This window comes from Etheostoma cragini, chromosome 10 (assembly GCF_013103735.1).
Source record: "Etheostoma cragini isolate CJK2018 chromosome 10, CSU_Ecrag_1.0, whole genome shotgun sequence".
Taxonomy (NCBI): domain Eukaryota; kingdom Metazoa; phylum Chordata; class Actinopteri; order Perciformes; family Percidae; genus Etheostoma; species Etheostoma cragini.
In genome coordinates, this window is record NC_048416.1 from 786,910 (window position 1) to 812,368 (window position 25,459).

The following is a 25,459-nucleotide window of genomic DNA, read 5'->3' on the forward strand; positions in this document are numbered from 1 at the left end:
ATTTGCAAGAGAGTTGGAAGAGCACTCCTTTTCTCACTATAGATACATGATAGCGACTTTGAAAGTCTTAAACCTAAAAAAATGGCCATGCAGTTTTGTCAATATCTTTATTTTCATAGGGAGGCAATTACAATCTGATTTCATTGTTGTAATTTTGCTTTAGCATTCATTTATCCAGAGAAGCTTGAACTACATAAAGTACTGTCATACTTTTTTCCAGCATGTTTCTACTTGGTATTCATAAACTATGAGTTTCCATGGGGTGTGGCCTTGCACCACCTCAATATGTCTGGCCTTTCAGCAGCTGCACTGGAGTTGTGTAGTAAAAGGAGAAGGCTGGCTTTATTCTATGTTCATGTTCAACAAATCTCATAAAGAGGCCAGAACCAACAATATGTCCATCAGTGTGTAAATACTTTTTGAATAAACTTCTCCGGCCTGTTTCTGGCTCTGAGTCCCAACATTTGTTCCTGCTAACAATGCACAGGAAAATTTAAAGTTTCAAATAAAAAAAAAAAACTTTTGGCCACTGTAGTTTTTTAGCAAATGGTACTAAAGCAGAAAATAGTACATTTTTTCGGACTATTTTCAGCCGTGGATGTGGTGCCCTGATGAGTATTACCGGCATCATGAACAGGCCTGTGTACTGTATGGGGGATAGACTCAAAATCGCTACAGGCCCAATATTGATAGTAATGTAGAGACGCATCACAGTGCACCAGTGTGACATATTGATGTTTTTCTTTGGACAACAACGGAGCCACAGAGGAACAAGATATGGAATATCAGACATTATACAGAGATAATACTTGTTAGTAGGATTAATTGATGTAGTAGTTCTTAATTGTTGATTAAGTAATCGGCTGCAAACAGGACACATTTGAAGCTGTGGTGGAGATGAGGTCTCTGAACAAACTGTTATCTATCATTGTATTTTAGGATTGTTGAGTTAAGTCATACACTTTCCTTACTTAGATTATCTCAATCTTAGAACTGAGCAAATTTATGTATTTTAAGGTGTATACTTTGTATAAATATGACTTTTGTATACACTCTAGAAGAGCAGAACTGCTTTAACACAGTGGTTCCCAAACCTTTTTACAAATGACCCCAAATTAGACCACAGACCCTAAACGATTTGTCCTAGCGTCCCCTATTTGACATGAAATTTGCTTTTTAGATGTTTTATTACAGAAAGTGTATGAAACCCATGACCAGAGTATTTTGCAGGTGTGTTACTTGGATGGGATTATGGAGAATCATATTTAAAAGGTGAATCCCAAGAAGGACCCCTCTGGGTCCCTGGACCCCACTTTGGGGACCACTGCTGTAACATAATAAAAGCAAGACTTCTTTCAAATGGTAAAAGTTAAATGGATCTGCGGAGTTATGACTTCATTGTCTTGGAAGCAAAAGTAAAATCTGTCTCCTGACACATGCATTGATATGTATAGTGGTAACAGCCAAAGGTGTAAATTCAATCACATTGCAATATGCTTTATGAGCTACTCCCTGATTATTTAACCCCCCCCCCCCCTTTCCACCAGTGCAGAGAGCAGAGGGAGGTCTCCTTAATACCAGAGTTTAAGCTTTAATTTAACTAAAGTGGTCAGATTTATGCATTGTGAATAATTAACATCAGTTTGCATTACCTCTGCTCGGAATTCCACACGCACACACTTGCGCGCTTCTTTACACACTGACGCATGTTCAAGATTGTGTACTCACAGGGACACACAAAAACATACAAGCATCCTTTAATAAAATCTTCTTTTACCACAGCACAATACATTTCATACATGGTTATCTGTAGAGGGAAAATTACATTATTACATGACATGATCGAAAAGGGTAGAATATTAACTGATGCAATAGAGTATGGAAATGTGCTTTGAACAGTTAATGTAATAACGTTCCTCCATCGTTACATAATGGCTGCTCTTTCTACAAAGATGGTTCCGGTGCTTATGCAGAAACAGACACATAATTCCTATTATCTCCTATCTGTGGCCAAAACATTCCTCCTGCCTTTACTAATAATTTGTCCTCTCGTTGTGCTATTCCATGCAATACGCACTCCCTTAATTTCCAGTGTCCTGAATACATTCATGACCCCAGCCACTCACCCCAGAGTACCCACTTATCTTCTACGTTACCCGGAGTCACCCCTCAATCCCTCTGCCTGAGGCCATGTAGCCCCCTCCTTTGTCCCAGATCCCTCTCAGCAGGATGCAGCATTCTCCCTAACAACCATGGGGTCCATTTAGGCTTGCTCCAGTTAACACCCCAAAATCTGTGACGCAAACACGTCTTGGTCACAGACGCAACTATACTTGTTATGCGTGTTGTTTTTCATAAGCATGCAGGAACATTCATGTACAAACAAATATACTGTTGTCCCTGGTTGACTTGCTCGGTACGTGCCCAGCTAGCAGCCCTGCGCCTATATTGTCCTGTTGGTATTTTCAGCAAACTAAAAGGCCTGCTAATGCTTTCTGCTCTGTCTAGCATTTATTTAATGCTCTAAGGCACATGAACACTGCATGAAGAAATGCCCCCTGGTACAATGCAGTGTACACACAGTGACACACATGCACAGAGACATGCATTTCTTTCCACCTATGTCTTCTCTTTCATACACAGACGTACTGACCGAAAAACTGACCAATTGTGATCATTCAAAACACACGCATTTTCAAGCTGTAAAGAGGCATCGTGGTGTGACCTCATAGAAAGCCTTTGCTTGTCCCATTTTCTTGTCTACACACACACACATTCAGAAATAAACACATGGTAGAATGCCCCTTGGGCAACAAACACACACGCCTAAATAAAAAGAAAAAACGAGCTCAAAGACTTCCTACATTTATGTAGCCTTTTTCCTCAACCTTTCCATTTGTCATCTGTTGAATCCATCGCTTCATCTAATTTCTATTGATCTGCTATCTAAGGTGAACATGTCAGAAGTGAAAGTGTCAGAAGTGAAACCTACGTAGGGGCAATGGCAGTGCGAGCACACGCAGCATTCAGCTGGCTAGTTCAAAGCAATAAATACACAAAGGGATAAGCTTGTGCGCGCACACACACACACGCACACGCACACGCACACGCACACACACACGCACGCACACTCGCGCAAAAACACCCCAACAGGCTTTTGCAGCTTTCTAAGGTTGTGACTGCTGCTGTTCAGATCAGAGATCCTCTTCGTGCTGTCCTAGGTCCTGACCAGCTGATTGGAGCTGTCCAGAGTTCTGAAACATGTTTTTTTTTTTTATACTGTGCAGTGGACGGCAACAGGCTTGTTTCACTTTATGAATATCTCTAGCACTCTTAATGAATTGAAAGCACTCTATAAAAGTGTTTGTGGCTTTTTAGTTGTCAAATTTAAAAACATTGACACAGTCCCATATTTTCTAATGCACTTTGTTACACATAACCCACTGTGCACAGGACCTTTTTAAGGAGTAGTTGCTATCAGTTGTCTTAAATTCTTAAATGTAGCTTTTACCTCAGCAAGAAGCAAATTTTTATATATATATTTATGTGTTTGTGTGTGTGTGTGTGTGTGTGTGCATAAAGGGCAAGAAGATGGTATACAGCTGGGCCGGGGACAGAACTTCCATGGTTCACCCTGAGTCATGATGCTGGTGGCAGACCCACTGTTTAATGTGATTTCTCTGACTTCTCTGTACTTAGCAATGTGGGACACAGTTCAAATGAAGAGCTCAGACAGAATATATCGAGGGGAGCTGTGTGAATGCGGGTGTGACTGTGTATGAGAGAGTGCTGGCGTTCGTGTGTGTGTGTGCACGCTCACACTAAGTTGGGCGTAACGATGGATTCAAAGGCAGCCTTTGAAGTAGTTTGATGTTCCCTGGCTGCTCTCTTGCCAGTTTCCTAAATAGGTCAGAGACTCGTGCTCTCTGCCTTCTGCACTGTGCTGGCTGTGCTGCAGCCTGCTAGAAAGAGTCGGTAAGGGCAAGCAGAGGAAAACAATCAACCTAACTTTACATCGCCTAATTGTACTTAAAGTCTGAGAGTCTTTGTTAATGTGTGTTGTGATGCTCGACAGGTGGACCACAGGGACATGTAATGAGTTAGGAAAAACAAACAGTAAGACAGATGGGTAGTGCAGAAGAAAGACAAATGTGAACTAGAGCCACACACAGAGCAAGAGAGACTGAGTTAGAGACAAAGACAGACAGAGCGATTGAGATAGAATGAGGCAGTGATGAGATGGATGGCACAGATAGCTGGAGAGACATAGAATGAGAGAGAGGTGTGTGAGTGCTGGTGTGGTCCTGCAGCCCATCTGTCCTTGGTGTCGTGTGAGTTCTGGCTTTGTGCTGCTGGTTCCATGTAGGCCAGTCATTTGCATCTTCCAGCCTGCTGATTAATTTGGTATGTGGGGAAAACCTCTTCACGGACATATCAACTCAGTCATGCCCGTTTTGGTTCTGCATGTGTCTGTCTTTATGTGTGCCCTTACAGAAGCATGTGTTGCTCTTCATTTTGCATTTGGAGGTCTTGTTGCGGCCTCCACAGGTGCCAGGGTGAGTGCAGTGCAGAGCCCGGTTGAGACGTTTGTGCCAACCCTTCGTATCATCAAAAATATATCAGTTTGGGCTAAACAGAGCTGCCATTTGTCCTCTTTTTCTCTCTTCTATCCATGCACAATTGGCATACATGAGCACATCCACAGACACACACATCCAGTTGGGTTCTTCTCACCAGTCCCAGGGACCCTGTTACCACCTCCTCTTCTCCTTCTTGCAACGGGAGGAATAAATCAGAGTGAGTGAAGTACTTGTTTTAGTTGCCAGTGGTGGCCTGTCCAAACCTTCTAAGGGGTGGCATGATTTATTGTTGACTGGCACCAAGCGAACAAATTCTGCCATGGGAACAGGACCGACACCCCCGCAGAATGCGATTTGCCTTCTGTTGGGCTGGATCGTGTTCGCAAATAAGGCAGGGCCCTTCCCATCCCCGCTCCAACACACACACACACACACTTTTTCTGGGCTGAAATACTACTGGGGACAAGCCAGGGGAGATCAGAGTGGGAAGCTGGTGCATGAGGGGAGTAGTATCTATTTTTTTTTGTATTGCGAGAAGCCAGATCCGCTTCCCTCTGCTCCACCCTGATCATCGGTGGTCCACAGCCCCTTAAAAAGAGCCCCCTAGTGGAACCTCTCTCTGATCCTCCCCGCTTTTCTTCATTGGTCCCCCCCAGCAGGAGGACTGGACTCAACCAGAAACCCGCGGCCTCCCTCTGGGCCTCTGTGATTCCCTCAGTGTCCCCGCCGTGGATAAAAGTAGTCTTACATCCTCACAGATGTTAGGCCAATTTTCCAACACTCAAGGCCCCACACAGATGCACAGGTTAGTGTCAAAGTCAAAGGCACCATCCACCCCCCACATACACACACACACACACCGCATCCACACACATAGGCGCATACACATGCATATACGCATAACTTATGTGTGTCACTGCTGCATATCAAAGGCGTTATGCATCCCCACAGACTCCTAACTTATCATTACAAAGACACACTCCCACATGCTCTTTGCCGCTCTATTTCACAGAAGCACTATTGCACTTTTTTAAGTGTAATGTTACTCTTATAATACTTTTTTATGCACCAAGTTTCTGCAAAATAACCACGATCTTAAATGGAACCAACTCAACACCAGACAGATGCCATATCGTATTTGAAGTATCGCCACCTGCTGTGTTTTGATAAATGAGTGGCTATATTTGAAGCATGAGCGTCAAGTCTGCTTCCCTCCTCTGTTTATCTTAGTTGATTTCCCATGGGGGAATGTAATGCCTGTGTCACTGGACACACTAATATTGATGTGTGAGGTTAGAACTATTATATACATCAATGCCAAGGATCTGTGCTCTGCTATTATAAGCCTGTCACCTTCCTCCAGGGATTAAACAGGTTTTAAATGGAAGAACAGCTTCTTACAATACAATACACAGGGGTTTTAATCTAGACAAACAACACCTTCATGTGAGGTATTATGGCAGACTGTCATCCGAGGATCTCACTTCTCGTAGAACAGCATAAAGGAGTGCTCACTGAAGGCCTGCCACAGACCACACGAACAGGATTAGTCAGAGTCTATCTACCTGGAAAATGTTAATGTGCTAAACCAGATGAAACTGTCTGAGCCAGAAATGAGAATTATGAATTGGCAGGGTTGAGGAGGTTACTTTTCAAATGTCATCTGTCTCGGAATAGAGATTTCCTGCTAAAGATTGCAATGGTAACACATTTAGTGACTTTAAAGTGCTTTTACAATCCCTGCTATATCCCAGCTATACTTCTTGGGCATGCTGGCGGCATGGCTCGAGGGATGGTGGTGTCGGCCGTCCACCTCTTTGATCCAGGCTTAAATTAACTACTGGATGGATTGCCAGGAAGGTTGCATAGATATCCATTGTGCCCAGAGGATGAATCCAAAAAGCCATTGATCCGCTGACTTCACTCTGGTGCCAGCGGCAGCCAAAGTTGTTGCGTGTCCAATGGAAGATCTTTTCTAGATGAATTGGCACTCACTTTGTTAAAGATGTGATGACTTTAGTGATTCCCTGATTTTCCCTTTTATGTTAAGTCAAATGTCTTGACCAATGGATTGCCCTGACTTGTTAACACCCATTACGTTTTTGGTTAAATACCTCCAGAACTAATGACATCAGCTGTACTTATGATTTAGTGCTAAATGTTAGCATGGTAACACAGCAAACTAACATGATGAACATGGTAAACCTAGTGCTCAATGGTAACATCCACATGTTAGGCTAGTCATTGTTAGCATGCTAGCCATTAGCGTGGCTGTAGGAGACTGTCCCCCAAAACCGCCCCAATAAGTTCTTTTTTCAAGCAGCAATTACAGCTTGTATCTACTTGTATTATGGCGGCGGGCAACAGGGGCTGTATTAATTATGACAGCAAATAGAAAGTATGGTGACAAAGGGTGGGGTGGTGGATGGGTCAAACGCAGGACTTTCACCCAAGAGATTTAAGTCCTAATCGAAAATAAATGTAAACAACAATTTTTTTTTTTTTCACTTTACGTAACAATTAAATGACGTGCAAGAACAAGAAGTAACATCTGGTTGCAACCCAAACCGCAATATTTTTCTAAACTTAACTAAGTAGTTCTGGTGCCTAAACCTGACCAATCTGTAACCGTTTTACAACGTTTACAGCTGTTCTGTGGTTTAGATATAAGGAAGGAAAACGCTCCTGGGAGACGTAATTCCTGCCACCGCTAGAGACGCTAATTTATAAAATACTCGTGTGGGTCGTATTAGATAAAAAAAATAAAAAAAATGTATCGTTAAATGGTTTGGAGGAGTTTGTGGGCTGTAGACTATCAGTTGTTGGTTATTCCAAAAACATCAGTTCCCCCAAAACGATGGACTGTCTTCTTCTCTTACAACTTAATCAAACCGATTGCTCTTTATTTGGAATAGGTGTGATGTAATGACATAACTTGGGTCGGTGCTCTTAGAAAATCTCAGGATGAAATTCTTCAAAAACAAACAGCTGCATCAGTCATGTCCAAGAACTTAGTCCTAATTTTTGTCAAATTGATGTAGTGAGCAATTAATTGAAATGGAACTATTGGACTTACACAGTCAAAACAAAGTTATTAAAATCTTTTCCTTTTCACTGTTTAATTTGGATCACACATTAACCTCCTTGATACAAGAAAAAGTTGTTCACACCTGAGTGAGTTGTACAGAGCTGAAGAACATCTTCCTTTTAACGCTTAGGAAAGGTCATTGTATTTGCCTCCATGTGTGTGTCCTGTCTGTCTGTCTGTCTGTCTGTCTGTCTGTCTGCCCGCCCGCCTTCCTGCCTGCCTGCCTGCCTGCCTGCCTGCCTGTCTGTCTGTCTGCCTGCCTGCCTGCCTGCCTGTCTGTCTGTCTGCCTGCCTGCCTGCCTGCCTGCCTGCCCGCCTGCCCGCCTGCCTGCCTGCCTGCCCGCCTGCCTGCCTGCCTGCCTGCCTGCCTGCCTGCCTGCCTGCCTGCCTGCCTGCCCGCATGCCTGCCTGTCTGCCTGCCTGTCTGTCTGTCTGCCTGCCTGCCTGCCTGTCTGTCTGTCTGCCTGCCTGCCTGCCTGCCCGCCTGCCTGCCTGTCTGCCTGTCTGCCTGCCTGCCTGTCTGCCTGTCTGCCTGCCTGCCCGCCTGCCTGCCTGTCTGCCTGCCTGCCTGTCTGTCTGTATACCTGTCTATCTAAATACAATTTTTTTAGTTTGCTTCTGAAATCGCTTTCTGACCTTTCTGTTAAGTTTTTCTGCTCTTTGGTGCTGTCAGCCGTATCTTCCTCTCCTAAACGGATGGCTGTTACCTGCTGCTCTCTTCCAAACAGCAGCACATGGCTGACGTACTAATAATCTTAAATAATTATTACAATCTCCATCCAACAATCGTACACCCTACGTTCAAATCCCCCCGTCTCTTTGTCGTTCTGCCTCTCTGTCTGAATTTATTCATGGAATGAAATGGCAAATTAACCAAATTCCAAATGGCTATGGCGAATGCCTCAGAGCAGAGTCCTGTAACTTGCTGAGGGAGAAAACACCAAACACTGCAGTCTTCATTTACATTTTCATTTAATTTTCCTTTGGCCTGCAGCACTGTGTAAAGAATCAATTGTTCTAACTCCATCTCCAATATATTACTGGGAGACAGCAGGAAGAAAGGGGAAGTATTGATTGGTGTGTTCATTGTGTCTTCTTACAGATTGCACACTTCATAAGAACAGCGATGAAATTGCTGTTTGTTTCCTTTTCCTGTGTCTTTATTTAATCTGAAAGAGTAATGATTGTTGTTAATGTGGCTGAGGTGTGACAGTCAATACTCATCCATCACTCCTTCTGCACAACACAACTTGTCTTGTTTTGTCTTGACCCGCTAACCACAGATTCTTGAAACAGAAGCACTGTGTTTGTGTTGTGATCAGCTTATACATTACTTCACTCCAAGCTGAAATTATGTACAAGGCTTATTACTTTATTGAGTTACTGGTTACGTTGGGATGCAACAAGTCAACAAGTCCTCTATGCCATACGACCACGTAGGACGGTTCACACATTATGCCCCCAGCAGGGGCAGGAAATCCAACCTACAGTGTTTTTTTGATGAGTTTTTAAGTCAAATAGTGGTGAGTGTTGTGGCAAGCAGAAAATGTAGGCTCAGGAGACTATTGAGGGGGGACTGTTGAGGGGGAAGACCCGGCAACGTCGGTCTTTTCTGAGATCCAGCACTAGATGTTCCGGGTTTGAGGAACAACACACTCAACCTGCAAGGCAGCAAAGCCCAGTCAAACAAAGTCTGTGCAGTCATCAAAGACCTCCCTTAGAGAAGAAAATGGAATAGCACTGAAATACCATACCTTATATTGATGCTGCGGCTGCGGGTTCGACTCCGACATGTGGCCCTTTGCTGCATGTCAGTCCCCTCTCTCCCTCCTTTCATGTCTTCATCTGTCCTGTGGAATTAAAGGCCTAAAATACCCCCATTACATTTTCTTGACAAAGAAATTAGAGAATATACTGTGTTGTTACTAAATAATTAAATTACCTGCCCTACTTATGTTATTGTAACAATTCATTTTACAAAAGTTTTAACTCAAAGTCTGAAGTTAAAATAAAATTCTATTTTCTAGCTGTCGGGTTAATTTGTCTTCAGCCTTCAGTGGCAGCGATGTAATTTACTGCTCCCTGTGTTTGAAGTGGAAAAGCTGTTAACTGAAATCCTGACACTCATTCACACCTTCAGCTGGGTGGGGTAGGCAAAATCTCCTGCACATACTTGGAGCATCTATTGAGATTCCACTGGCTTTCAGTGAGGAGCAGCTACTCCTAATGGAGGTGTATATTAGGCAGCCAGCTGTCTGTTAGTGCAGCTCTGTGATTGATGGGAGGAGACATGCATCATTTACTGGCCAAGCTGGAACTAGAGGGAATCTCCATCTTCTCTTTCAAAGCAGTCACAAGACGCCTCGTGGAGAAAATTGGCCTATTTCCATGGGGGAGGATCCACTACATTCAATGGCAGTCACACAGACGTAGAAACAAGCACACACATACAAATATACCTGTGTGAGAGCACGCACACACACACACACACACACACACACACACACACACACACACACACACACACACACACACACGCACACACAGCAAATGAGATCAAGCACAGGGTCACACATGCTCAAGTATAAATGGTGAACTCCATGCACTTACAATACAGTTCCCAAATGCTAGTTGTCTGACAAAGACGTAGCCGCAAGCACATTCACACGAACCAAAATGCGAGCACAAACATCTTTTTGTTATTCCATCTGTCTCAGTTTACAGCTCTTCAAATAAATGTGGTGAAGATGTCTGTCAAAAGTTGCTAAAAAGCCACCCACATTATCATTCAGAATTGAATGTTCGTTTTCTTTGTACACAAAATAGCAATTATAAAAACATGTATTTGTGTAGCACTTTTTTATAAAACAATAGTTTATAAATGGCTTTGACAGAGGAAACAAAAACACATTCACATCAATGCACAAACACATAAGTATATATTGGAATAGTGGGGCAACTATAAAGGACATACAGTAAAATATGACTCCGTAAAAAGACCAGATAAAGATGATGAAAAGGAGGCATCACATTAAAGAAAGTCTATAAAAAAATGTGTTTTAAGAAGGGATTTAAAGGAATTTACTGATTAGTAAGCCTACCTCCATTTTAGAACAGTTATAAGGGGCCCAAGATGCAAACAGGCTCATATGGTCGAAGTCAGTTCAATAAAGTCAAGATCATATTTTGACATATCAGACTAACATGATTTATCACCCATTCAAGCCAATATGCTTCTGTACACTGTACAATTCAAACTGAATGGCAGTATGTAATTGAATTAGAAATGCTAATCAGTGGCCAATCAATGAAGATGACCTATTACAAACGTTTGCGTCAAAGCAGGACAAATGTCATAATCCTTGGATTAATATGCTTAGGCTTTTTATGCTTGCATTGCCCAAACCACTTGCGTAGACAAAAATGACTGCCAGTGTGGCAGTTAATTGAATCCCCATCTTGTTCTCTAATATGTCTGCTGCGCTGTGTTCGACCACAGTTAAGTCTGTCTGTGTGACTGCCGTGCAGCATGCTGTCATCCACCCATTCATCAAGCTCTTGTGAAAACAATGGGCTGTTTGGAGCCAGCCCTGCCATCTCGGCCAGTCCAGAGGGACCTGGGAGCCGAAGACACATGCCGTCTCATCTCGGCTAATTTGATTTCTGGTGTGTGCCTGTTGCAGCTACATGGACTGCACATTATTGAGATCATGCAAATAAGACAGGGCGTAATTTACTTAATTATCGATTTTCTTTTCCCCTTACAGTATTTTTTTCATCCCTCTCTCTGTGTTTTGTAGTTCAGTCGGATGGATGTGTCATCTTTGCTTTTCCATTAATAAGCATCCTCTTTGAGTATGTCTTCAGTGGTTGTAGAAAGTGTTTGATATTCTTTTTTTTATTTTGCTTAAGTTGCTACTTGGAAGAGAGTAAAAACATTGTGCTGGCCCGTTTCCCGTTTCCGGAGCTTCTCCCTGTGAGGAACAGAGGTAATGGAAGAAGAGTGGATTTTAACATAGACAGAGACAGTAATTTACCTTTGATAGACGTAGTTACTATCACTGGCTGGACCTTTAACGTGACAGAGCAGTATAACATAAGAGCAGAGACTATGTCTCATCTGGACCTGTTGGTCCTTTTGTCTAACTGAATTTGATATTGATATGATTGTTGATAGCTTTCATCTGGCCTGCTTCCTGGCCTTGTTAAATTGCTACCCTAATACCTCACAAACAGGGCACTTTATAAAGGCTATATAAGTTGTTACTAATGTTTTTGTGTGTGAAGTATAGTTAATAATGGTATAAGGAAATGTTGGGTTGCCATGTAAAGCAGTGAGACCTTTATGTTCCCTGCTTATTGAGCTGACTGATGGATATACCCCTACTTTCAGAAGCATATTTATTAAAGATTTATTTTTTAGGACAATGCAAATTAATCAACATGTTTTATAGGTGCCAGTGTTGGCTAGTTTTCAACTGTAGTCCTAGTTACCTAGCATGAGACCCGAGAACCCAAAGAAACCCCATGAAAACAAAGCATGGTAAATGCCGTCTTTCTTTTTTTTTAAAGTTGAAAATCAACACTTTACAACACGACTGCAATTCTAAATGTGGATTACTCTCTAAAAGGTTATGTTGGCAGAAAATAAACACATATACTGTGTGTGAGTCCTGGCTGTGCCCTCATTACCTGGCCACCCAAAAGATCATTTCATTTATGCATCATAACCAGTCTCAGCTGGGGGGGGGGCGTAAACTCCAACGTTGTCTTGTCGTGGCTGGCTTGCTTAAGTTTTCCTGCTGTAATTTAGGATTCAACCTGTGGGGGGGCAAGCTCTATAGAGAAAACTGCAAAGGAATAGCCCAAACTGCATTGCGCCCCTTTAACTTTGCTGTTTTCTGAAATATCTTTCAGCTAAATTCTATACAATACAACAATGTAGACAGCATTATGCTCCTGGAGTTATTGCAGCGCGAGAATACTGTTTTATCTCATTTGTTACAGTATGTGCCGAGAAATGGTAATACTGCTGACAAAAGTGTCAAAATAAATTATACATTTCTCCAGGAAATACATATCATACCTGAATACATTATCACAAAGCAATCTAGCTACGAGTCAGTGTGTATTTTTATACTGATTTAGGAGCTGCACAGTATCTGTGTCGGAGAGGCACCTGTGGATGACTGCTATCTATTCCAAACATAATAACATGAAATAGCAGAGGCTGAACTCTGATCCGGGTGTGAGTTGAGGAATATCAAAAGCAATATCTCACAGATGGCCACAGCTTCCACTCAGAACAATCTGTTTCTGGGTCCCCTTCTCTTGCACTTTGGGGTACATCAACAAGACCTCGCTATCTCAGGCAAACATCAGCTCCATACATCTGCAAATGTATTGGAACATTACTGCAGTTTTAGTTATCTGCAACTGGTGGTTACAGTAAACAATATCAGTCACATCAACAGTATTGTCATACGGTAATAATTTTTGCTCAAAGGCAGGTCAGCCATTGTCATTTGGCAGCAATTACAGAGCCTGTCATCTGGCCAAGTGTGTAGAATAAACACATCATTTCCCTCCTATAGAGCCAGTGTGTGCTGGCGGCTGCCTCCTCCCTCTACCCCTTCCATTTCTTTCCCCTCGAGTGCATCTGATAAAATTAATTGAAAAGAAAAGCAAGTAGCATCCTAAGGCTGTGTTATTGTTATTATTATAATTAGCAATTGTGGCGTGGCCCACTGTCTCCGTGGCCTGTTAGCTCACGGGCTAAAGACTCTAATGAGGTAGCAGTCATGTGGTGTCAGCTCCTCCACTGTGGAAAAGAAGTGTGGACGAAGCGGAATGGGCTTATCGTTTGTGTGTGTGTGTGTGTGTGTGTGTGTGTGTGTGTGTGTGGCTTCTGACAGCATTCAGATGTAGTCAAGGAGTAGGACACCATGGGCCAACAGCATATTAGTGACTTAATGCACCAACTGTTACCATGTACTGCTAACAGCATTACTAATAATGTTCTTTATTTGTTCCCTTTGGGAAAATTCATTCTTTTCATTCTATTTTTTTTTAAATATCAGGCATGCATAAAATGTGGAGGGATGTTAGGGGTTTGGAGCCTTGCTCAAAGGCACATTGGCAGGGCCTAGGGAGTGAACTGGAACCTCTTCAGCTAACAGTCCAAAGTCCGTACCTGTGGCCTCATTTAGAAAACTGGGCACAGTAATTGTGTCAGTGGCGTACATGGGATGTGAGTACGCACAGAATATTCTGATTTATAAAACCGTGCGCACATTTACAATCGACTCTAAATGTGGCACAGCTTTGGCAACTTCATGTCACACCACTAATTGCCCATGAATAGTCAGTGAAACACCCCAAATTAATATACATCCATACCAACATCATGTGCACAGAGGAGAACAAAGCAATGTGAAGTGGTTGTTCTTGTTAGAGGGCTGGAGAAGAGGAAAATATGTTTGGAGGGCCCAGTGTGGGCATTACGCCAGAACAGCTGGACAGTGACATCATGTTGCAGACGCAGCCTCAGAGCTCGGACCATGGCCCAAATTAAAAAGAAATGGTCCGATTTTAAAGTGGACGCCATTAAACGCCTAGCGCTACACAGAGAAGGTGTTTCTGCCACGGGACTCAGGAGCCGACCCCCCTTGAGGTGGGACAGGTGTCTGCACAAGACCAGCAATATTTAGATTTATTTTACACAACAACTGTGTTAGTCTTCTCCTGTGCGTACGCCACAGTTATAAATGAGGCCCCTGATCTGTCCGAGACTTGAACCGGCAAACCTTAGGTCCCAAGAGGTTCCCGAGCCAAGTCCCTAAGGAACGTACTTCCCAAAGACACCTATAAACTAAAAACCCCACCAGTGGAGTTATTCTCCACAGTAAGTTACAATTACTGTGTGCACCCAAGTGCAAAAATGAACTGTGTAGTAACTGGATACAAAGATAATTGCATCATCACATCATTACATCATCCGGGCGTAAACACCAAAAAAGAGTGAGCCTTAAACATATGTCACGTAAATTGCTGAAGATTCAAATCATTCAGCTTATTTTATGGAGCTTGGAACAGGAAAATATGTTAGAAATTTCTGGTTAAAATGTAGGAAAAGCAGCATTCTAGTTAATGATCCAATCTCTCTCAATCTTTACATCACATCTTTTCTCACAACTCATTAAAACAAAGAAGCATTCATGTTGTTTGTTTGACTGTTTGTTCTTGCACTGCATCATGGGTATAAGAGCTCGAGCTGTTTGCACTGAGTAAAGAAAGCTCTTATTTTGTGGGGCAACATTTACTTGAATTTCTCTCACCGTTGCTTTGGCGGCTGTGCTGTGGATTTGAACCAAGGACCTTATGTAATCACACTGCAATGCATTTACAGTACCAACTGCTCTGCACAGTATGTGTCCTGAAAACATATTTTCTTGTAAAAATACAGAGTGATAATGGCTGTGGAATAAGTACCGTTATATCTTGCTAATTAAGTGTTACATTTGCAATCTGTTCATGTAAACATAAAATGGTTCCCACAGTGGAAAATCCAACCGTTATTGTGACTTGCTATCACTTCCATATAGATTCACACGTCTTTTTATCACATGGACCAACACTGAACAACAACAACTAATCTAAGCAGTTAATGTTTCAGATGCATTAACAGCATAGGCTTGTTTTCTATGAGTATTGGAAACATAGTAGGAAAACAGATCTAGATTTGAAGTTATGATAACTTGATGACACACCAAATTTTAATTAAACGGTATGTACAGTACATTAAGCTGCGCTATAAAGACCGAGATAACAATGTGTGCAAAGGTTCAACTGATTATGGAAATTTTTACATTACAGATAACAACTAGGGAAATATCAGCAAATACCTTTTGCTTTGAGCTAGTTAGCTCCCAGCTAGCTTTTTAGCTTGTAGCTGTCCTGCGTTAGCTGCTGCTTGGCGTTCTCTCTGTGACAGAGCACTTCCTGCAGTCTGGCTTGGTTTTCAGCTCTGTTTCGTAGTTACTGCAATGTTTACATGCTCTTTACATGGAAAGTATACTTTTCTTTGACATAGGTTTTCAACGTATTACAAATCAGTACAAATCTTCTTGGTTGGGTGGTGTTGAGGTGAAAGACTAAGCTCCGTCTCTGGGCTCTGTGAAAAATGGAACACAAGTAAAAAACAGTAGGCTCCTAATAAAATACTAAATTAACTGCCCACACAATTGCCTGAGAAGAAGAACAAAGTGTTTCACAAACTTCTCCTGTAAAATGAGTTCTTTAAGTGACTGAGTCATATCTTGTGACTAGCCTTAGAATTCAGAAAAAAACGAGTTTGAATTGCGTGTGTGGCTGGTCCTCCCAGCTGAGAGCACAAGCTGAGGTAAGGCGGGAGGCAGGCTTTTTCGGCCCGTGTTGAGACTTGACCCTAAGATTCATGGGAGTGCAGCTGTCAGGGGCCTTGATTGGTGGAGGGCTTTATCAGTCACACAACCAAAAAGCTGCTGCCACACAGACAAGTTTAGTTGCTCAGAGCCATCAGCTGGGAAACTGCTGAGTAAAAATATGAGTGTGTGTTTGTGTGCACATGTACACGCTGTGTAGTAAGGGGTGGGGGGGGGGAGACTCAATTAAAAACCAGCTGTGCCCTATTCCTCTGTAAGCCCTCCAGCGTTCCGCTCCCCCCTCCACCCGTGTCTTACCCCGTCCCCTCCTTCTCCACTACCCCCTGCCCCAAACCCCAAACCCCATGCTGCTCTGTAAGCTGCCTGTAAGCAGCTAGACGCGTGCCGATGGATCTAATGCTTCCCTCCCGAAAACACACTGCACACATGTGAGTGCCCACACACACACACACACACACACACACACACACACACACACACATGCATATATCGCCTACCTCTCAAATATACTGTAAATGCTCATCTGCCCCCCGCTGCTTGATGTATAATTTGGGCAGACTGGTGTGCCAAACCAAGCCAGCTCCCCCTTTCCTCTTCCACCACTCCCTGACGTACCCATTACTGCATCACATCAGCCAGCTCCCACTACAGCGGGGGCGCTTACAGCACAGAGGGAGAGATGAGAGAAACGAGGAATGAGGGGAGCAGGAACACAAAGTCAAAGCTTTATTTACTAAAGAGACAAACAAGCACACAGACTGAGAAAAACGGACTGAAAGAAATGCCTAAAAGCCTGTTAATGTGGTTTTAAATAAGCAGCTTCATTTTGGGAAGCAAAGGTCAGTGTGAGCACAATTTGGTCTGACGTTACTTTAACACCCATTACTGTGAATATTACTGCTGCTTTTGGCTCATCTCGGTCAAATGAAAGCAACTGCGTATTAGGTTTTCTGTCATTCTTTTTATACAATTGTGAAGAGCTATAATTCCTGTTTTTTATTACTGTTATAGTGAAAAAGGCACTGTTAATACAGCTTAATAAGGGTGTATCCAGAGGGCAGTGATAGTGCTTAGCCAGCCAATCAGTGGTAATTCTATAAGTTCAGGTCCTTTAATTAGCTAATTTGCATTTTGAGAAGTAATGGAATTGATTATATAATTAACAGTACAATGCATCTTCGTCTCTGTGTTAGTGGGGCACACATACACACACACACCGCAACTACAGATACACACTATGTACAAAAAGGAGGGTTAACCCTTGGGGGGGTGCGGATGATATGGTGATAGATGTACGGAGGAGAACTCATTGCACAAGGTTAAACAGAACCCCTGACACAGTGCAGTCTGTAATAGTGGAGATAGGGCTGGGAAAACGCAATCCTCAGCCGGAGCGCTGCGAGGCTCAGGGACCCCTGAGCATTGGCTATAAGCATTAGGCTTTGATAGGTTATAATGGTTTGTGCTGATATTGGCTCGTGATAGAGAAAGGTCAGTTAACTCATCTACACGTAAAGCATCTGACAACTTGCCTCAGGATTATTCTTTCCTCATTTGAGCATGGCTTCAGCAACACATTCATCCAAGGGTCAGATTTCATGATGATCCATCACTTTTCAGGACGGCGGTTTGTAATTATGGCATGAGGCGAGGAGATGGGATGGCAAGTGTGGTAATGCAAGAAATGGAACCTATTAGCAAAATATTGACATGCTTTGCTTTAAAGGAGGAAAAACTGTGTTTAACAAGAAGAAGAAAACAGTGAATTGCCAGTTGTGCATTAGACGGCAATAGCGTCCCTCTGTGATCCCTAATGAGGGTGGAGGATTGCCACTACTGATCCTGCATTATGGCACAAGGAGGCACATGGGCAGCTTGTAGGCAGAAGCTGGCGGCTGTCTACTCGGAGGTCGATTTTAAACCGATGAGCAATGTGCTGGTCAGCCACCCGTAGCTGCAGCTTCTGGGCGATCTAATCTGGGTTTGTTCACTGGCCGGTCTCCACATCTATGCTCACTGGCTAAGTGTTGCCTGTTATAAGACATATTAGGGCTAATGTCTAGGTGTGTCCATATGCAAGGACTTAAGTGCAGACGGATAGAAAGGATAGATTTAATTCTGCTGACACCATTAGTCTCCAATCCCCGCTAACACCCAGGGAAATGAGGGGGGTCGGTGCAGGGTTGCAAATGTCTCTGTTATATATAGCAGCATGTACATATAATATATTTATGTTATGCTTGGGTCTTGTTTTGTCAATTTAATTTTTTGATTCATTTAATCTTTTTTCAATTTAGTGGAAACTAACGGAATATTAAATGCATGTAAGAAGAAAAATGTATTATATAAAGAGTTTTTAAAGAGGACAAAAGAAGCAAAACATAAATATAAGATATGCAAAAACAAACTGACCAGATCATGAGAAGCAATAAAAAGTATTATTATAGTAAACTACTAGAGGACAACAGAAGTAATATAAGAAACACCTGGTAGGTACTGAATAAAATGATCAAGAATAATAAAAGCAAAAAAGTAAACACTATTTCCTGACAAAATACAATATAGAGGTTAAGGACATGAACTTAGCTACAAATGAATTTAATGATTATTTAGTTGGAGTCGGTCCCAGTTTAGCTGGGGAGTTTACAAAGACTGGCAAGAATTGATAGCTTCATTAGGAAACATAATATACTTTGTGATCAGCAATATGGGTTCAGGGCTAATAGGACAACTTCACATGCAATTATTCAATATGTAGAAGAAATATCAACAGCAATAGAACAAAAAATTATGCAGTGGGGATATTCTCGGATCTTAAGGCATTTGAGGATGATTATTATTATGATAAATAATAAACGATGAAAGATTATGTTGGAAGCCACATGTACACTATATCAATGCCAAAATATCCAAATCAAGTGCTGGAGTCTATAAAAAAAATTATTTATTAAATCAACGCTCATTGTACACGCTGTATTGTTCCTTCATACTTCCATACATTACTCACTGTTTGGAGGGATGGGGAAACTCGTCCAAAACCAACACGGAACCCATATTCATTCTTCAAAAGAATTGGTAATAGAACCACTTATAGAGCACCAACTAATGCACCGTTTATTCAATTTAAAGCATTAAAATTCAGAGATACTGTTGACCTTAAAACTGCACAAATGATGTACAAAATAAATAATCATGAGCTATTGAACAGTATTCAAGGGATGTTTCAAATAAGAAAGAGCAAACATCACCTTTGTGTTTAAAAAGAAACTCGTAAGAAAAAATGCTAAATATCACTGCATCACAACCAAAGCTGCAGTGAAGAGATGATATCATGTTCAACAATGAGCAATTTCAAGAGATTATTTAAAATGAATATATTAAAGGGAAACGAAAAGGATTTGAAGTGATCGTATTGCATAATGACATATTCTTTATTCTTATCTATATACTAATATATCTATATACTAAGTCTAGTATGGATTTGTTATTTCAGGAAGGAACAAACAGTGTAAATGTGTGTGTATGTATGTGTCTCTGATGTGTAATAAGTGAAGCATAAGATTTGTATTTACTAAAGGATAAAAGTAGAGAAAGGGGGTCGGACCTGATAAGTTGATTATAAACTTCTTCCTTCTCCTTTTTGAACATGACGTTGGCATGAATGTATTTATATATATATTTTTATTTTAATGTTTTAAAGGTTCAAATAAACTAGTATAATTAAACTATTAAACTTAATAAACTCATTATCTTTTATAAAACAAAACACCACAATGGCCAGTGTGAGGAAACTTTACAGCTCAGGACAAGCTGCACCTGCACAATGAAGAGCGGCCTAAGTCAAAGCGCTTTTTTTAGGTTATCACTTGGGGACTTAAAAATTGTTTCAGTACGCCATCTTACCCTCATCTGCATTTTTCATCTCATACTGCACCTGTGTTACCCACTAGAGATCTGATGAGTCCCTCCTCTTTCCTCTCACCCTTTGCTCTGGGTTTAATCATGTGAATTCAAATCACACCGAGGTTTAGAAATTTTACTTAGAAGCCCACTCTCTTATTTGTCTTAATCAATATACCTATGGTGGACATTAAAGAGTTAGTAAATAAATAAATAAAGCCAGTAGTGGGAGGTTTATGTCCCCTGCCAATCCCCAGTTATGCATAAAAATGCCTCTGAAATGAAATCTTTATCAAAAGAGCCACAAGGTTCTCCTTACAAGGTGTTTTCAAATAAGCCAATGTTATTATCATACCTCCGTTGGGAAATATGCATTTACAGCTTGGAGAGTGAGAGGCAATAGGGTAACTGTTAACAATGTTTTCCCTAGTTATGGTGCATAATTGCATGCTTCTGTTATTGCACCTTTCTATTGCTGCTAATACAGAGAAAGCCCATTAGGCAGTGTGCTAATGTGAACGGTAGCCTGCAGTGCAGTGGGTGCACTGTTTAAAAAGAGATGCATGAGGACCACGGTAATGAGCACTAGGCCACGGAAGGATAGTACGAACATCCAAAGCAGGCATGTTTAAGCTCTGGAAAATGCACACAGAGAGTCAACTTTGCCTCATAGGCTGTAAATATATGTGGCAATGCAACTGTAGCTTATTTGGCACAATGGGACTTACCTTTATTCCTTTAATAAAGTGCATGTAAAGGATCAGGATAATATGGATATCACAACATGATGAAACACGCGTGTGTGTGTGTGTGTGTGTGTGTGTGTGTGTGTGTGTGTGTGTGTGTGTGTGTGTGTGTGTGTGTGTGTGTGTGTGTGTGTGTGTGTGTGTGTGTGTGTGTGTGTGTGTGTGTGTGTGTGCGCGCTTCAGGATAGCTGGCGCTCAGAGTTTCGCAGATTATTAATATTTATATATTTTTTTCTCTGCACCACCTATCCCTTTTATTTTTATACTTTATATTCTTTATATTTATGTTTCAATCTCATTGCACAGGTACTGCACTTGCATATAATGACAATAAGGCATTCATTTCTATTCTATATATGTAGATGTACATACTTTATGTATATATACAGCACGTACTGTAAATATTTATGTAAATACTGTATATGTATATTTGTCTATATCTGTATGTATATATATATATGTGTGTGTGTGTGTGTGTGTGTGTGTGTGTGCCAAAGGTTTGGACAAACCTCAATGCGTTTCCTTTATCTTCATGACTATTTACATTGTAGATTATCACTGAAGACATCAGAACTATGAATGAACACATATGGAATTATGTACTTGAAAAAAAGTGTGAAATAAATGAAAACATGTCTTATAGTCTAGTTTCTTCAAAGTACCCCCACCCCCCCTTTGCTTTTTTGATAGCGCTGCAAACTCTTGGTGTTCTCTCAATGAGCTTCATGAGGTAGTCCCTGAAATGGTTTTCCCTTCACAGGTGGACCTGGTCAGGGTTAATTAGTGGGATTTCTTGCCTAATTAATGGAGTCGGGGCCATCAGTTGTGCTGTGCAGAAGTCAGGTTGATACACAGCCGACAGCCTATTGGACAACTGGTAGATTTCATATTATGGCAAGAACCAGAAAACCGGAAAATTGCGAAAGCTTTGAATGTGTCCCCAAGTGCAGTCGCAAAAACCATCAAGCGCTACAACGAAACTGGCTCACATGTGGACCGCCCCAGGAAAGGAAGACCAAGAGTCACCTCTGCTGCTGAGGATAAGTTCATCTGAGTCACCAGCCTCAGAAATCACAAGTTAACCTCAGCTCAGATTAGAGAGCAGATGAAGAAGATCAGATGAAGAAGATTTGCTGGTGACACTTTTGGGGACTTATTTAAAATTTGAGGAATACTGAACCAGCATGGCTACCCCAGCATGCTGCAGCGACATGCAACATCCCATCTGGTTTGCATTAAGTTGGACCATCATTTCTATGTCCACAATGACAATGACCCCGAACACACCTCCAGGCTGTGAAAGGGCTATTTGACCAAGGAGGAGAGTGATGGCGTGCTGCGCCTCCACAGTCACCGGACCTGAACCCAATCGAGATGGTTTGGGGAGAGCTGGACGGCAGCGTAAAGGCAGAGGGGCTGACAAGTGCTGAGCATTCTGGGAACTTATTCAGGACTGTTGGGAAACCATTTCAGGGTGTGTGTGTGTTTGTGTGTGTGTGGGGGGGGGGTACTTTGAAGAAACTAGAATATATATATATATATATTTTTTTTAATTTCAGTTATTTCACCTTTTTTTGTCAAGAACATAATTCCATATGTGTTCATTCATAGTTCTGATGTCTTCAGTGACAATCTACAATGTAAATAGTCATGAAGATAAAGGAAACTTGTTGAATGAGAAGGTGTGTCCAAACTGTTGGCCTCTACTATATATATATATATATATATATATATATACGTGTGTGTGTTTATATGTAAGTCTCTATGTACATAAATAATAGACTTATCTTTTCCAAATACCATTATTTTCTTTTTTACATTTTCAGTTAACCGCATTCCCTTATCTATTACATGTTGAACTGTTTAGTTTAATTGCTGTTGATCCCTGCATGGCGTCCTGTAGGGATGCAGCTGCAGTCCGTCCACAGGGGATTACTCGCCCCACGCACTGATAATGACCATTGACTTGGCTTTGGCCGTGAACGCGCGCTCCGCGAGCCTCGGTCATTCCTCTGTACTGTGTGTGGATGGTCGCTCACTGGATGCTGCTGCGCGCAGCCCTTCACCGACCGGCCGTCGTTCACGTTCAGAGCATGCCCGCCTGCCCGCCGCTCCTCAGGTCTGAACAGAAGCAACGGAAGACGCGCCGTTTGCCAACAGCTGCCTGGTTCCACATCACGACCACCACAGCGGAATGGATTTCTCCGTTTGATTCCCTGACTTGGTTACATGTTGAACTGGAGGCTTTTATAGCCTTTCCTCTCCATCAGCTAACCCCCGTGCTCTCGTCTCACGCTGTGGGCAACATAGCGTCTTGCCAGGACAGACAGGGCAAAGAAAAGTAGCCTATGCGATAAACAAGTGTCCAGTAGCTCGGGCTGTGCGATCGGAGCGAAGGAAAAGTTCAAGTTGAAGAAGCAGGATTATGCAGTGAGTGCAGCACATAGCTGGAGCAACAAACAAAAAGGTACGTTATATTTTAAATCGTATGAAAACGGGGCTTACGCGCTCCTGTTTACACACCAGCTTCTGTGGCCACAAACGCCACATGTGTGTGCGCAATCAGTTCTAGTAGGACAGGGAGGGCAGCGCAGAGCGGTGACATTGAGATGCCTTTTATCGGAATATCATTTGCGGTTGTCGTTTTAGCCTGTACTAGACTGGCATTGGTCCCACAGGGCTCCCTTCCCTTCTGTCCGCAGTGGCGTTACGTGGCGTAGTGTCCAGCTGCCTGGTTAATAGGCGGGGTGACCTCTTACGGATCGCTGGGGAGTTTGTGCTTTGCGAGGTCTGCACACATCTGCTCGGCATGCCAACACGCACATCCCGGCAGTGCGGAGCTTCCTTTATCCAAAGGGTCAAATTGGTGTGTTAGACCTGTCGTGGTGATGACGAGAGGCAGGAGCTCGACTAACCTTAAGCTCCTGACCGACGCATTTATGGCTACCGCAGCGCAGCGCTCTCGGCTCGTCGCTCTCCGTAGATACATGCGTTATAAAGTGAGTTTGTCCTTAGACAGGAAAGATGCTTTCCCGACACCATGACAGAGAAGGAGTTGCTGGTGGGCTTTAATTGGCTGCTTGACCTGTCATTACCGCTCGCGGACGGCCTCCGCTCTGCGTCGTGACGGTGCTTACGCACGGCCGCGTCTCCTGTCGCGGATCCCTGCCTCTCCACATTTCACTAGTTAATCTCTTTAAAAAAAACACACACATTTCTACACAACTCTTTAGCTGTTTACATAGTCTTTGTTTTCGTTCATATTTCACCAACTTGCTCACATGCTGCTGTATATTGGATCAGAAAACCATGCATTGTTATGCTTTTTGGAGGGGTAAAATAAGTGTGTGTGTGTGTGTGTGTTGTGCTGAATGTTAATACCTTTCCTCTGCTGCCATGTTCTGTGTTTATGGTGACATAAAGAGGCTGAAAACCACAGCCCAGCTGGCTCCCCTCGAGCTGCAGTGAGGACCTTAACACTGCAGGAGATCATCGGGCCTGAGTGGGACTCTTAGTTAAGAATTAAATGCCTTATGCTTGTGATAAGTTCAAGGTTGTATTAGGAAAAACTTTTGGAGTCAGTTATGTATCAAGTTAGGGTCTCAAAGGCTGAGGCCCACACACCAGCTGTAGATCCCAGAGCCTGCACCTTATGACATGAAAACACACACAGACGCACAGATGCCATGCAGATCTCGGCGACAAGACGCCCTGCAGAGTTTCACACTTAAGTCTGACTGGTGCAGTTTTTCGCCGTAGCCCTTCTATCTCCTCCTCCACCTTTAGCTCTCTTCAAGCCTGCCTGCGTCTGTGTGATCTCTCACGCTCTTTGATCTGTCTCCCACTTTCCATCCCTCAGTCTCAAGCGTTTGACAGGGGTGGATAGATAAATACATGAAAGCCAACCAACCTCCTCAGTTTGGCATGCAATCATTACTGACACACATTTTAATACATGCACACAGAAATAAGCACACATCATTTGCTTTAGCTGTCTGTTATACTCTCACGGACAAGTACACCCGTCGGTCTTCAACCCACCAAGGTGTGTGTGTGTGTGTGTGTGTGTGTGTGTGTGTGTGTGTGTGTGTGTGTGTGTGCCCCCCCCCACAGTCTTAAGTGCTAATAGGAGCTCACGGTGGACAGCAGCAGGCCGTGTCAACCACAATCTCCAGACAAGCCCTCAGGGTGTCTCATTTGGCATGGCTACACACAGACACACACAAGCAGGCCTGAGAGGTTTAGACTTGACTCAAGGGTCTGAGCTCTGTGGGTTCTCTGAGTCCATGTCCTTGTTGGACCTTTACAACTGTTCATCAAGATTAACTCTGTGCTGTTACCATGGAGATGTATACCGTAGATTGACTTTTAGACACGGAAACCTATGTGCATGCTGGATAGTTTGTTAATTCACATGAATATGATGAAAGATTGACTCTCTTTCTGTTAATCCATCTCCTCTCTCTCTTCCTCTCTCTCTCCCTCTATCTGGGTTACGTATTTATACATTTTACTGCGACACCTGTGAGGCCTGGAAAGAGCAGTATCCATCTTCATTAGACTGAAATGAGGCTGGCCCTTTTGAATAAATGACCATCATTGTGTGTGTGTGTGTGTGTGTGTCTGTGTGTGTGCGTGTGTGTGTGTGTGTGTGTGTGTCTGTGTGTCTGGTTGTTGTGTGTGTGTGTGTGTGTGTGTGTGTGTGTGTGTGTCTGGTTGTTG

The 25,459-nt window shown here is 42.6% G+C and overlaps 1 protein-coding gene across 10 annotated transcripts in view; it reads left to right on the forward strand.

The window, feature by feature from the left end:
• The window catches only part of tenm2 (teneurin transmembrane protein 2), a 227,050-nt gene that overhangs the window by 7,702 nt on the left and 193,889 nt on the right, over window positions 1-25,459 (forward strand). Inside the window, exon 1 of one of the 10 annotated variants that reach the window (XM_034884103.1) lies at window positions 22,723-23,204. The exons of the other annotated variants lie outside the window; for them this stretch is intronic. The gene's annotated coding sequence lies outside the window, so the exon portion shown is untranslated. Of the gene's footprint in view, window positions 1-22,722; window positions 23,205-25,459 lie in introns of those variants that run through there. 10 annotated transcript variants of the gene reach the window in all.